We start from the raw sequence: 15,454 nt of genomic DNA, 5'->3' as shown, positions 1-15,454 counted from the left end.
AATTCAGCATCGTGTGGAATAAAATTTGAGACATTCTTCTATGAGTATAACCAAGCTCTGTAAGGTCATGACAATTATGGAGTGTCAGATATTAGTGTGCATGAATGAGGCTCTAAAGGCTAAACATGTGGGTGCCCTTCTCCACTCATGCTTAGCCTGTTTCTTATGCAGTAATATCTTTGAAGTCTATTTGTTCTTGAAAGTTGCTTGTTCTGACATTAAGATATCCAAGGACAGAAGTCCCCCGTTTAGTAACCTTTAAAGCTATAGCCAGAAAAGTAATTATTGTATAGAATGACTTACAAGTCATGTTGCTCAACCATTCCTGTTTACTCCTGACCCTATACTCACTGGACAAACATATTGAATTTAACAAATATATTCAAAAGAATGGCTTTGTTAGTCGATTTCAAATTACCTAGGCATGAAAGATGTTGATGTCACCTTGCTCCACTGATTATTTGGAGCATGTCTTTTCCTCTTACAAAGAAAAATGCAAAGAAAAATTATAGTTGCATTTATTTACAAAGTGTAGACAGTATTGGATAAAAAAAATCCTGGAAGTACTAATAAAGCTGAAATCCCCAATTCCCAATCTAAACCCACTAAATGTCCAATAGACTAGATTAATCCAGCTCATTACCGATTCAAAGCTTGCAACTTGCAGCTACGCCATCTTCCTCAACCCGTGAAATGTCCAAACCCTAATCCTTCATGATATACATAAAGCAAGCAAAGTATCAGTATGTAGAGTCAGTATCAAAGACGAACATTCCATATTCAATTAAGCATAACATGTGCCGATATCTTTCAAGCACAAGTCCTTACCAAGCGCATCCACGTAATCCCAAACTACGTGAAGAAGTTGTAAACAACATAACCAATGCTAGCTGTTGACATCAAAGAGAATGCCCATAACCTTAATTCCTTTCCCGCAAATCCTTAAGGCCTTGTGTACATTATGTACTTCATCACAAAATTCAAATATCTTACGTATCCTATCCTTGTCGAATTTGGCAAAGCCAAATTTCATTGAAAATAAATTATCGTCCTGCATCGAACGTAGCAAAATAAATACAAACATGAATAGAAGAAATGTCAAAATGCGATGAGGGAATACCTGAGATTTTTAAAGTTCACGCTCATATTCATTCCGTAATTCTTTAGTCTACGAAACACAAATAGTGCAAGGAGGTGAGTGTCACAATCAACAAGTTTGCACCATGTAATGCATTAACAAGGTAGAATTTTACTTGCTGAATTACTGACTTTTGAACCAATGAATCAACCATATCCGCGATCCTACCTCCAAATCTTTTATTATTTCCACCATCACCTCGGCTTGTACACTCGTAAGCCTTCTCCAACCATAATTTTTATGTGTAGTGAAATTGAATAAAATAAGTCAAACATGAGATCTATTTGAGCATTGAAAGCGCATCCAACTTCGAGCTCATCAAAGCAAACAAAGAAGAATACTCTTATCAATGAGTCAGCTTGGGTAATTCATCTTTCGCCTCTGATTCTCCATGTTCTCATTGACTTGATGGATTTTCATTGAATCGTTAAATCTCATGTTTGACTTATGTTATTATTCAATTTCACTAGACAGATAAAAAAAAAAAAAACATGGTTGGAGAAGGCTTTACAAGTGTACAAGCTGAAGTGGTGTTGAAAATAATAAAAGCTTTGAAGGGTAGTATCACGGATATAGGTGATGCCACGGATATGATGGATATGTTTGACTCATTGAACCAATAAATCAACCATATCCACGATACTACCTCTAAAGCTTTTATTATTACCGCCATCTTATACACTTCTAAGCCTTCTCCACCTTGATGCCAACTTGAAGCACGCGTTTACATGCGGACATTCTGCAACAAAAGAGAGTTTAATTAATCAAGCAAATTACATTCGGTCAATAAATCAATAAATATAAGCTTTCGGAATTGCTTTCATAAAGCATTCCGAAAACCATTCACAAATAATCAACTAATGCTATTTGATAACATACTTTACGATTTCAAATAACCAAAACCAGAAGGCTTAATGCAACAAACACACTGTAAACATGAGTTTTTCCTTTTGAAAGAAATCTAAAACCATATCATGCCTCTTTCATAACTCATAACATATCTAACTCGTGCCTAACTCATCAGTCTGCTTCAAAATGTGAAAGGATTCTTCAAACGATGCAGAGGGATGAAGCGAACTACTAATTAGAACAGAAAGGAGCCGTGATTTCTTTTTTTTCTTCTTGCCTCTCTCATTTTTCTCTTTCGTTTCTGCTCTCCCTCTCCCCTTGTTCACGTTCTTTGTGCATGTGTTGTGGGCCTTCTAGTGACGGGCGATGACGGTGAGTAAGTGGTTGGAGTGGGTGGTCGACCTTAGCCATTTTGCTATTAGGTCAGCTTCATATTCGAATACGGCCTTAAGAGTTCATGTGCCTAAAGCCATAGGTCACAAAGAGCAATTCTCGTCTCTGTGAAACCTATCAAACACAACATCCTCTCTTTACATGACAAGGTGATAGACATATAATGCGTACGAAACCGAAGCAGTTAAACAACACTGTTTAATTCAAAGTCCAGCAGCCCTCCAATCATTCAACCAAACGAGTTCCCGAAATTCCTAACAGACACGAGACAAAGGAGCGACGCAGACGAGTTACTCACCTAGACGAAAATCGCTGCCACCAGAACCGCCGGATTGCACTTCAGGTTCTAACGCCACCCTTCTGGCAAGAGAAGATTGCTTCATCGCCAGCCACCGCCGGAGATGCCTTGCACCGCTTGACAGCAGGTACAGCGGGAGGAGGGAATTGAGAGAGACAGGGCTCAAGAAGTGGCGACCAAAGGGGTTATCGCCTATGAAGCACCGACACGTTGAGTAGCTCACCGTGTCGGTGTCGGACACGGACACGCGTCCAACACTCGGTCAACATGTGTCGGAGGTCCAACTCGTGGTCAACGCCAAGGACACGCCCGGGACACGCGAGCCGGTGAGGAAAGAGGGCAGAGGAAGCACAAATCTGGAGGTTGAGAAGGGGGAAAAGGTTGCTCCATATATTCTTATGGGTTGGCAATTGCACTAAGCTTGTCATGCTAGCTTCATACATATCAAGCTTGTCATGCCCCGATCCCCCGGCCCGCAACATCCCTACCAAACTCGTCTCAAGTCGCGAAGGATAGCGTCCCGGGTACACTATCGACCTACAAAATTACGGCGCATACGGAACGTTCAACTCTCCCAAATAACAAGATCAGCGGGATAGAACAAGAGGAAAATTAACAGTCATTTCACAAAAACAATTTCATTCATAAGGCAAGAGCAAATGAATTTTAACCCCTCTGAGCTATAGTAAACATATACAACCCCATACTTTGGGACGGCTCACTAAGACCTCAAAAAGACACACGATCGGATAGGGTTGAACCCTCATCTATTCCAAAAAATCCTACAACGACCCTTGCCTTAATTTTCACGTGCTCCATCACCGCCTGAAAATGGGTAACAACGACGGGGTGAGAAATTAATCTCGGTGAGTCAACGTCTAAGCCCGACTAGGGCATTAATTCGCTTAGAGCTCCTAACAAGCGATCACCTCAACACGTAACGGATATTTCAACCACATGCAAGCTTACCATCCAGGCCACACATAATGTGATGCAGATTTGACTCAACGATCAACCAACCAAACCAATCAACCCATTGGCAAAGCATCACAGCACTTGTATGCACAGGACACCACACGTAGTCCATTTATTGTCAGAACCGACACGTAGGTCCAGCACACTTGTCGGTTGATGCTCTCCTGGCGGGACCGGGCATCGTCCATTACTTCCGACAACGGCTTCTGATAGTCCATGTGACTCCGCTTGACCAACCAAAAGACAATGATTGTCAACACGACACTGAGCTAACAATAATCCTTAAAAGGCTTCGGCCCATCACAAGCTGCGACCAACAAACGAACAACTAGAAGATAATGGTCGACACTCATCCAGCAACCGGAAGACAATGATTTCCAGGACCAACTAACCGGAAGACAATGGTTGTCGGAATTATCCCATTATGTGACCACTCAAGCACTTCGACAACTAGTCGGTTGATGCTCTCCTGGCAGGACCAGGCATAGTCCATTACTTCCAACAACGGCTTCTGATAGTCCATGTGACTCTGTTTGACCAACCAAAAGACAATGATTGTCGACACGACACAGAGCTAACAAGAATCCTTAAAAGGCTTCGGCCCATCACAAGCCGTGACTAACAAACGAACAACTAGAAGATAATGGTCGACACTCATCCAGAAACCAGAAGACAATGATTGCCAGGACCAACTAACCGTAAGACAATGGTTGTCGGAATTATCCCATTATGTGACCACTCAAGCACTTCGACAACTAGCGAGTTCATTTCTTGGAATTAGGTCAAATGCTCATATTCGCATGTTCAAATATTTGGCCCAAGGCCATTTTCATGCAAAATCATGCAATTTGATCTCATACATGGTCACATGAATGCGCAATTATATTGACCGACAAATCAAGCAATTTGTGGCGATTAACCTCTAATCGGAGCCCCACGGCAATCAACAGCCAATTCTGGCATTCACGACCAACAATTCATGAATCAATAGTCAATTGCAGCCACTCAATTATTAATTCCAATTTCAACTTAAATTGACCGTCAATCGCGCGCTCGTCTCTGACCTATTGCTCGCTCGCGATCAATCAACACAATCAGTCAAATCAATTAGTTCTACTTACCAATTAGCCACGGACAACCTAGCTAATTGACTAATCTTAACTAATTACGGTCATTTAGCCTAAACCATGTTTCTATCTAGCTCGACCATAATTAATCTACTTAAACACTCTAATTAGCTAATTAAATTAATTCTAAACGCAATTAGCGTCCTAACAAGACTTAGGGGCTAACTCACAATTTTAATTAGCTCGGGTAGGGGCTAACTCACAATTTTAATTAGCTCGGGTAGTCTCGACTCCGGCGGCGACAACACGAACTCGGCTCGGCCCACGGTGACAACTAATGGCGACTTGCGGCCCAAATCGAGCTTCGGGACTCCAACTCGATCAAAGATGACTTGAAACACTTGGCGACACCTTGGGACAGTGACACGAGGCTCGAGGTTGGCGATCGGTGGCCGGAACAGTGGCGGCCGGTGGTGAATAGGGGCGTGGCCGGAGCTGGCGAAAACGGGCTGTTTTGGGGGGTTTTGGGTGATTCAAGGCCGGGGAAAGGTTCGGCCAACGTTGGGGGGTCTTCGGGGTGGCCCGAGGTGGTTCTGGAGGTGAGGACGGATACCCGGAGGCAGCCAAATCACAGCTGGACGAAAACCGTGCCCAAAAACAAGGGCGGCGATTCGAACACCGGGAAGCCGATCGGGGCTTAATCCGAGCTTCATAGGCGGCGGCTGGCCTCCGATTTCCTTAAGGGATGGTGAAGGGTCGATGGTGGTTGCTCGGGGTGGTCGGCGACCCGTGGAGCTGGGCGGAGCAGCGGCTATAGCTGCAGCGGCTCGTGCGACGAAAAACAGGGCATGCGGATTCGAGGTCCGATCCGAGGCTATTCGATGGGGTACAGGCGGTAGGATGAGGTTGAGGGGGCTGTGGGGAGGGCGAAGGACCACGGCGCGGCCGCTGGAGGCGGTCCGGAGCGGCGTGAGGTGGCTAAGCAATCCCAATAGCCCACCGAAGCAGAAACAAGGCATGCCGACCGAGGGGGCTGTTTTCGAGGTCCGGCGGTGGCTAAGGTGGTGGCGGAGCGACGCCGGAGAAGGCTAAAGGAGGGGGAAGGCTGTTCGGTGAGGGGGGTGGTCTCGCGCGAGTAACGGGGGAGGTGCAGATGGAGGGAGAGAGAGAGAGAGAGAGAGAGAGAGAGAGAGAGAGAGAGAGAGAGAGAGACTTTGACTGGGTTTGACCGGTGGTTGGGAGAATTAACGGCAAGTGGGGCCCACAAGATATTTTAAATATCTTGTCTTTTAGTGCATTATTGGAGGGCAATTTGGTAATCTGATAAATCGGGATTGAACGGATTTTTGGCTCAATTGATTGGAAATAAAATTTGAATTTAATGGGCTACGCTCGGTCAGAAAAAAGCTTAGGCGCGAGGATTAAAAATCCTAAGTTGCGGCGACCGAGATTTCAAGACCTAATCGAAACCGAACGACATTTCGGGAATCGTCCAAAATTCGTCCCTACTGGAATTCAATAATAATTCTTCCTTTTATTGAATTCGGACAATTTACTGATTCTGGATTTTCAGGGCGTCACAACTCTCCCCACTTTAGGAAATTTCGTCCCCGAAATTACAATACGATTACAACTCTTCAAAAAGATAAGGGTAGCTACTTTTCATAACTTCATCGTTCTCCCATGTAGCTCCTTCGGTTCCATGGTATTGCCAAACCACCTCGACCAACTAAATCGTCATCCTCCGGAGCACTTGCTCTTTCCTATCCACGATCCTAACTAGACGTTCCATGTATGCAGCTCACTCATCTAGCTCAATTTCTTCATAACTCAGCACATGACCGGGGTCCGGTTCGTACTTTTTTAATATCGACATGTGGAATACATTATGTACTTGAGCCGATTTCGGTGGTAACGCAAGACGATATACTATATTTCTAATCCTTTCCAAAATCTCGAAAGGCCCAACATATCTAGGACTCAACTTTCCTTTCTTGCCGAAACAAGATGTCCCTCTTATAGGTGACACATTCGGAAAAACATGATCACCCACTTGGAATTCTAGAGGTCTACGCCTCCTATCTGCATAGCTCTTACGGCGACTCCGTGCGGTCCTTTGGCAACTCTGAGTAGTGCTCGGTCTAGCTCCGATAACCTTGATAGCTTCCATAGACTACTCTACCAATTCGGGACTAGTGATTTTCCTTTCACCCACTTCATCCCAACATATCGGCGTTCTACACGCTCGACCATACAACGCTTCAAATGGTGCCATCTTAATACTCTGCTGAAAACCGTTGTTGTAGGCGAACTCAACCAAATGCAACCGCTCTTCCCAACCGCCCTTGAAGTCCAAGACACATGCTCTCAACATGTCCTCTAGAGTCCATACCGTCCTTTCGGACTAACCATATATCTACGGGTGATAGGCCGTCTTGAACTACAATTTTGTTCCTAAAGCAATCTGCAGACTTTTCTAAAATGTGGCGGTGAACTTGGGATCACGATCCGAGGTGATCGTCACCGGCACTCCATGCGGTCTCACGATGTGCCTTACATAGAAATCTGCATATCTGTCCAAAACGAAGTCTTTTCTTATTGGAATGAAGTGCGCCGACTTCGTCAATCTGTCGACTACAACCCGGATTGCATCGTGTCCTCTTCGACTTCTTGGCAATCCCATCACAAAATCTATCGTGATATGCTCCCATTTCCATTCCGGGATTTCCAAAGGCTGCAACAATCCTCCAGGCTTATAGTGTTGCGTCTTGACCCGCCGACAAGTCAAACACTTAGCCACATGCTTGACTATATCTGCTTTCATGTCATTCCACCAATAGTGTTGCTTCAGATTCTAATACATCTGTGTACACCCGGATGGATGCTATAATCGCTACGATGTATCTTCGATAAGATATCATCCCTTAGACTTTCATCGATTGGCACAACTAGACGTCCTCTAAACTTCAGTATCCCATTCTCGGCCACTTGAAAAGCGACCCTTCACTTAGCCGAGTCTTCTTCAAGGATCTTTTGAATAGTGGGGTCCGTCGACTGTAGGGTTTTAATTCTCACTTGCACTTCTAGCTTGATTCTCAATGTAGCCACTAGACTTGACAGACGATTTAAAGTCTAAGTCTCTCACTTGCTCAAGCAGACGCCATTCATGCACACGTAATTGAGCAATCGCCGATGTTCTACTCATGGCATCTACAACCTTATTCGCCTTGCCCGGATGATATAGGGTCTCATAATCATAATCTTTGAGCAGCTCCATCCATCGACGCCGGCTCATGTTTAACTCCTTTTGAGAGAACAGTACTTCGAGACTTTGATGATCGGTATATACTTGAAAACTTTCTCCTATCAGATAATGCCTCCCGATCTTCAAGGCGAACACGACCGCAGCTAACTCCAGGTCATGCGTTGGATAGTTCAACTCATGAGGTCTCAATCGGCGAGATGCATACGCTACTACCCTTCCATATTGCATCGAACACAAACCCGGACCTACGAGGGACGCTTCACTATCGATCTCGAACCTTCCAGGACCGGACGGAATTGTCAACACGAGAGCCGTAGTCGGCATATACTTAAGCTCTTGAAAACTACGCTCGCACTTGTCTGTCCATTCATACTTCACATCCTTTTTTAGCAACTTAGTCATAGGCAAGGCTATAATTGAGAACTTCTCCACGAATCGTCTATAGTAGCCTGTCAAACCCAAAAAGTTTCTCATCTCCGTTTCTTGTCGTCGGTCTTGGCCGTTCATGATTGCCTTAATCTTGGACGGATCCATAGCAATTCCCACGCCAGAAATCACGTGGCCTAAGAACACCACACGAGCCAACCAAAACTCACATTTACTAAGCTTGGCAAAAAGTTGATGCATCCTTAGAGTCTCCAACACTATCATTAGGTGTTGTTCATGGACCTCAAAACTCTTCGAGTATACCAGGAAATCGTCTATGAACACTATGACGAATCTATTCAAGTACTCCTTGAACACCCCGTTCATCGGATCCATAAAAGCAGCAGGAGCATTCGTCGGATCAAACGGTATCACAGTGAACTCATAGTGTCCATAACGCGTCCTAAATGCCGTCTTCGGTATATCTTCTTTCCTAATCCTCAACCGATGGTATCCCGTTCGCGAGTCAATCTTAGAAAACACCGATGCTCCCCGCAGTTGGTCGAACGGATCTTCAATCCTAGGCAGTGGGTACTTGTTCTTAACCGTTACTTGATTCAGCTGCCTGTAGTCTATACACAACCTCATAGACCCATCCTTCTTCTTAACGAATAACACTAGCGCTCCTCAAGGTGATGCACTAGGGCAAATGAACCCTTTATCCAATAATTCTTGCATCCGAACCTTGAGTTCCTTCAACTCTGACAATGTCATCCTATACGACGCCTTAGAGATCGGTTACGTCCCCGGAGCTAACTCAATCACGAACTCTATTTCTCTTTCCGACGGTAGTCTAGGCAGTTCTTCGGGAAAAACGTCTAGAAACTCACATACTACAAGAATATCCTCCAACTTAGTTTCCCCAACGGACGTATATACTACTGCAGCCAAATAACCTTGGCAACCACTTTCCAACAACCGAGTCGCTTCAAGCGACGAGATTACTACGATCGAGGTTCCTTCTTGATTCCTCACAAATTCAAAATTGACCTCATCCAACGACCTAAATTGAATCGCCTTACTATAACAGTCCATCGTGGCTCTTTGCTTTGTTAACCAGTCCATGCTCATAATTAGATCAAACTCGTACATCTCCAAGACAACAAGATTTATCTCACTCTCATGACCATCTACCACTACTCTACAACCAGGATAGCCTACGGTAGCTACCACACTATCTTTTAAAGGTGTAGACACCTTGACAACCACATCTAATGGAACCACATTTAAATAGACAGTCTAACAAATTGATCCGCAACAAAAGAATGCGCAGCACTAGGATCAAATAAAGCATAAGCTACACTATATTGTAGAAGGACCGTACCTATGACGGTCGGGGAATCTTTCACCTCTTCCCGGGTGATCGCAAATACTTGTCCTTGCTCTTGAGGTCTGTTTTGGTAATTCGGTGGCGCGATCCTTCCAACTTGGCCTCCCAACGGCCCGGCTTGTTGCCTCTGCAAGCGGTCCCTCACAAGATGGCCCTACTGGCCACATCCAAAGCAGGCTCCATACATCGAACACGGAGTAGACCCATGCCTCCGGTTACACAGGTGGCAGACATCATCTCGGTGAGGTATCGGCTTAATAATCGCTCCTCGATGATTAGGCGAGATGTTGAATCTGTTACATTGCATTGGCCTCTTTCCTTGCCGCTTGTCAAACCTACTCGAGGGTGCGAACCGTGATCCGAAGGCGGCGACCCTTTCGGTCAGATCCTGCTCTACCATTTAAGCTCTCTCGTAGAGGTCATTGTAGTCCTTCAAGTTGAATGGCACTAGCACACTCCCGATCTCGGGCTTCCACCCATCTCCGAACCTTTTGGCTCTATCCATAAGGTCTTCAACAAATCTCGGGGTGTACGTAGATAGTTCAGCAAATTTGGCCTCGTCTTGATCAACTGTCATCTAACTCTGGCGCAAACGAAAGAACTCTGCCATCTTTTGCTCTCTCGCGATATTCAAGAAGTATTTTCCTTTAAAGGCCTCTACGAAGGCATCCCACGGCGAGACCATACCCTCGGGAAAGACTATGTCCTTCGAAACTCTCCACCATGTACTTGCATTTCTTTGCAACCGGTACATGATCAGAGTGACCTTATCCTCATTGGTACATCTCGACAGGTAAAATGGTTTTTCCAGCTCCTCGATCCACGAAGTGGCAGTTTCGGGATCTCCACTCCTAGAGAACTTGGGTGGTTTCAACTTAAGAAATTGTTCCACCAACCTTTGGGCCGGACACCCAATATTTGCAGCTCCAGCTGGTTAATTCAAAGGTGGGGCTTCAGAAGCGGCGGCGGCAACAGCGTTCTAATTCCTTACTTGCTGCCCCATAAGGTCTCCAATTGCTCCTAGTGCTTGGAGGATTCTCGCCATAGTCGGCTCTTGTCCAACCGGCTCAGAAGCGCGTGGCGCTCTATCTTCCTCAAGTATTTTCTCAATCAGCCTAACATACCTAATTCGGGGTCCTCGAAGTGCTCTCTTATCGCGTTCGCTCATTTCGCGGGTAAATTACGGAGTCCCGAACACCCCATAGCAAGTGCGGTCAAAAGGCGGCCCCACAACCCAAAGCGCAGATATCGGTAATCACATGCATAACGTTTATTAACCTACCGACCCTCGTCTACTCCCAAAAATCCTACAATGACCCTTGCCTTAATTTCCATGGGCTCCATCACCGCTCGAAAATGGGTAACAACGACGAGGTGAGAAATTAATCTCGGTGAGTCAATGCCTAAGCCTGGCTAGGGCGTTGATTCGCTCAGAGCTCCTAACAAGCGATCACCTCAACACAGAGCAGATATTTCAACCACATGTAAGCTTACTCTCTAGGCCACACATAATGCGATGCAGACTTGACTCAACAATCAACCAACCAAACCAACCAACCCATTGGCAAAGCATCACAGCACTTGCAAATACAGGACACCACACGCAGTCTATTTATTATCAGAACCGACCCGTAAGTTTAGCACACTAGTCGGTTGGTGCTCTCCCGACAGGACCAAACATCGGGACCAAATATCGTCCCTTACTTCCGACGACGGCTTCTGATAGTCCATGTGACTCCCCTCGACCAACCGTAAGACAATGATTGTCGACACGATATGAAGCTAATAAGAATCCTTAAAAGGTTTCGGCCCATCACAAGCTGCGACCAGCAAACGAACAGCCAGAAGACAATGGTCGACGAGCATCCAGAACCGAGAAGACAATGATTGCTAGGACCGACCAACCAAAAGACCATGGTTGTCGGAATTATCCCATTATGTGACCACTCAAACACTTTGACAACCAAACGGTTCATTTCTTGGAATTAGGTCGAATGTTCATACTCGCATATTTAAATACTTGGCTCAAGGTTATTTTCATGCAAAATCATGCAATTTGATCTCATACGTGGTCACATGAATGTATAATACTGCCCGACAAATCAAGTAATTTGGGGCGATTAACTTCTAATCGGACCCCCACGGCGATCAACAATCAATTCCGGCATTCACAGCCAATAATTCATGAATCAATTAGTCAATTGTAGCCAATCAATTATTAATTTCAATTTCAATTTCAATTGACCGTCAATAGCGCGCTCGTCTCTGACCTATCGCTCGCTCGCGATCAATCAACACAATTAGTCAAATCAATCGGTTCTACTCACTAATTAGCCGTAGACAACCTAGCTAATTGACTAATCTTAACTAATTACGGTCATTTAGCCTAAATCATGTTTCTATCTATTCCGACCGTAATTAATCTATCTAAACACCCTAATTAGCTAATTAAACTAATTACGAACGCAATTAGCATCCTAACCAAAAGTTGGGGGCTAACTCACAATTTTAATTAGCTTGGGTGGTCTCGACTTGGGCGGCAACGACACGAACTCAAACCAGCCCACGGCGACTCGTAGCCCAAATCAAGCTTCGGGCTCCAACTCGGTCAAGGATAGCTCGAAAGACTTGGCGATACCTCGGGATAGCGGCACGAGGCTCGGGGGTAGCGGTCGGAATAGTGGCGGCCGGGGGTGAACAGCGACGGTGCAGAACAGGGGCGCAACTAGAGCGGGGGAAAATGGGCTATTTTGGGGGGTTTTGGGTGGTTCAAGGCCGGGGAAAGGTTTGGCTAATGTTGGGGGGTCTTCGGGGTGGCCGGAGGTGGCGCTGGAGGCGGCCGAATCACGGCCGGCTTAATCCGAGCTTTACGGGCGGCGGCTGGCTTCCGATGGCCTTAGGGGACGGTGAAGGGTTGCTGGTGGTTGCTCGGGGTAGTTGGCGATCGAGTTTGACTTTGACTGGGTTTGACTAGTGGTTAGGAGAATTAATGGCAAGTGGGACCCATAAGATATTTTAAATATCTTGTCTTTTAGTGCATTATTGGAGGGCAATTTGGTAATATGATAAATCGGGACTGAACGGATGTTTGGCTCAACCGATTGGGAATAAAATTTGAATTTTTATGGGCTAGGCTCGGTCCGAAAAAAGCTTAGGCACGAGGATTAAAAATCCTAAGTCGCGGCAATTGAGGTTTCAAGGCCTAATTGAAATCGAACGACATTTCGGAATCGTCCAAAATTCGTCCCTTAATTCCTTACGATCCAAAATTTTCCCAACTAGAATTCAATAATAATTCTTCCTTTTATTGAATTCGCGCAATTTACTGATTCTGAATTTCCAGTGGGTCACAGAGCTCTAAGCTAAATCTTGCGGGAGGAAGAATGCTCGCCCCGCTTTCTCGTTTTTCTACCATCCCGCAATGCACCGCTTCTGGGTTGAAGCCGTGGGGTTATCCCACATCGATTGTGTTGTGGAAGGGGTTAGTGGTCGGTTTATAAGTATGAGGGAAAGTCTTGTCTTTTAAGCTAGCTTTTGGGATGAGAGAGACTATCTCCCCCTCATACATCGGGCCTTGGGTCGGAGGCAACGACAACCCATATCTCTCCCATGTAATTGTTGGGTTCGGATTTGTTAGTAACTCGGGCTCTGATACCGGTGTCCGAATAGATACGCCTTTGGTGGACGCGAAAATTTCTCCACATTGTCTCCAATTGCAAATGGATACTTTATTCCGGAGCGTGAGAATGAACAATGGTAATTCAGCTGCGGGAGCTGGAAAGTTAAGTTCTTTACACATTCACGGAGTCTTAAAGACAAATACTGCAATTTGACTTACTAGTATCTCGGGTCCGTTTGCATGCAAATCATGTAGTGACGGCAGGTTGTGCCGCAACTTATTTTTCCTTGCTGCAACTTTGGTGATAATGATGTTGTGGAACAAGCGAGGGACTCATTGTTGGTGGAATTGGACATGTTGAAAGGTATGCTTGAGAAAGCTTTTTTGGTGCATGAGGATAATGAAGTCAATGGTCCTCACTAGGAAATGTATTCTAAACCCGAGTTTTTCCTTTTTTGGTTCTCTCTAATTAAGCTTGGTTTTGCTTCTGTATAGAGCTTTTTATATATATAGTCATCGCTTTGCCTAAGTTTTAACTTTTGATGGTTAGCACTAGACGTGGCCGGTTTCGGTTCTGGATTTGGAACAGCCGGTTTCGGGCCGGTTCCGATTCCTAGGCCCAGCAGCTCTTTTTCCCCGGGCCTCCTCCCTTTTTTTAAAAAAAAAAAAACGGGTCAGAACCGGCTGTTCCGAGCGGGTTCCGACAATTTAGAAACCGGAACCGGCCCTTGAGGGCTGGTTCGGGACTGGTCAACGGGCCGGTTCCGGGCCCACGGTTCCATCCGGCCATGTCTAGTTATAACTACCTATTAGCCGTTAGCTAGGTCTTCACCCCAAATTGATTCAAGATGTTCAGCTCATGATCAATGAACTTAGAAACGTAGCTGCTCTCTAGGAGGAACTGTGGATAACGCACTTCATGATCTTCACTCAGGTACTCTTGCTTTACCGGACGAGGCATTTGTCATCTTTGATCGTGTAGCAAGTCCAGTTTTTTCATCCTTTTGGCATGTTGAGATTTTGAGGGGCTGAATTTCTTTCCTTTATTCCTTTTTATTCTCTTTTTAGGCATCCATTACTATGATTCCTATCCAAACCTCACACCCGGATTGAATTTTAAATGGGTTTCTATCTTTCATATAATCGCTATTATGCCACCCTTTCACTAGTTTGAGGCTATCCAAAAAATTTCTCAACCAGCCGAGCAACTATTGGAAGTTGAAATGGAGCAGGGAACTATCATTGAACTAAATCAGAATTACTTTGTTAAGGTAGTCGTCATCACTGAGCAGCAGTTGTCTGTTGAAGAAGCGTCTCTTAAGCGTGGGGATCATCTCTTCTGGGAAGAGGCCGAAGAATTAGCATCTCAGGAAGAATCTTGTTGGGCCCAACTTGACCAACTCGACCAATCCTGGAACCAGAGGGACAAATGTACTCCTCCTCCCATTGAGAGAGAAACGGATATTGAAAGTCTCTTGAGTTCTTGTCGACTTCATTTTCAGTCTTTAATGAATGCTGAAGAGGAAGTAGACTTGCATATGAGCTAGAATCGCTGGACAAAGTTCTGCCTTCGGTTGGTGCTTGTTCTATGCATGCAGGCATCTGGGCTCCTAATTTAGCAGATTGTATAAGTTCTGGGCAAGCGTTATCTGAAAAGGTCTAAAAGTCTGGTCGGTTTGGGAAGAAAATGCTTACTTTATTTGGAAAATGTGTTCTGGATTCATTTCTTGATGTATGCACACATGAGGTGGCTTTGTCTATGGACCAAAAGTAAGGTTTTGACCAGCTTTTCAATGCTATGAGGAAAAAGCTTGTGCCCCAGCTCGAGAAACCTATTGGTCATTACCTGAAAGATAGTGTGTGCTGCCTATATTGACGTCATGGTTAGAGAAAACAAACGATTACTCAAAGCAATTGAACAGATCGAGGAAGGAATTAGTCTTTGAGCAGTTGCACATAGGCCTTGGGGTTGTTAAAAAAATTCCAGCTTATGGTTAAAGAATACTGCCATGACCGCGAAACTGCTCTTGCTGCAAGCTCGGCTGCATCCCTTAAAAAAAGGCAGGTACATGAGCTCAAAGAGGATGCAAAGGA

The sequence above is a fragment of the Rhodamnia argentea genome, chromosome 1, assembly GCF_020921035.1.
Source record: "Rhodamnia argentea isolate NSW1041297 chromosome 1, ASM2092103v1, whole genome shotgun sequence".
Lineage (NCBI taxonomy): Eukaryota > Viridiplantae > Streptophyta > Magnoliopsida > Myrtales > Myrtaceae > Rhodamnia > Rhodamnia argentea.
This window is presented reverse-complemented; position numbering follows the sequence as displayed.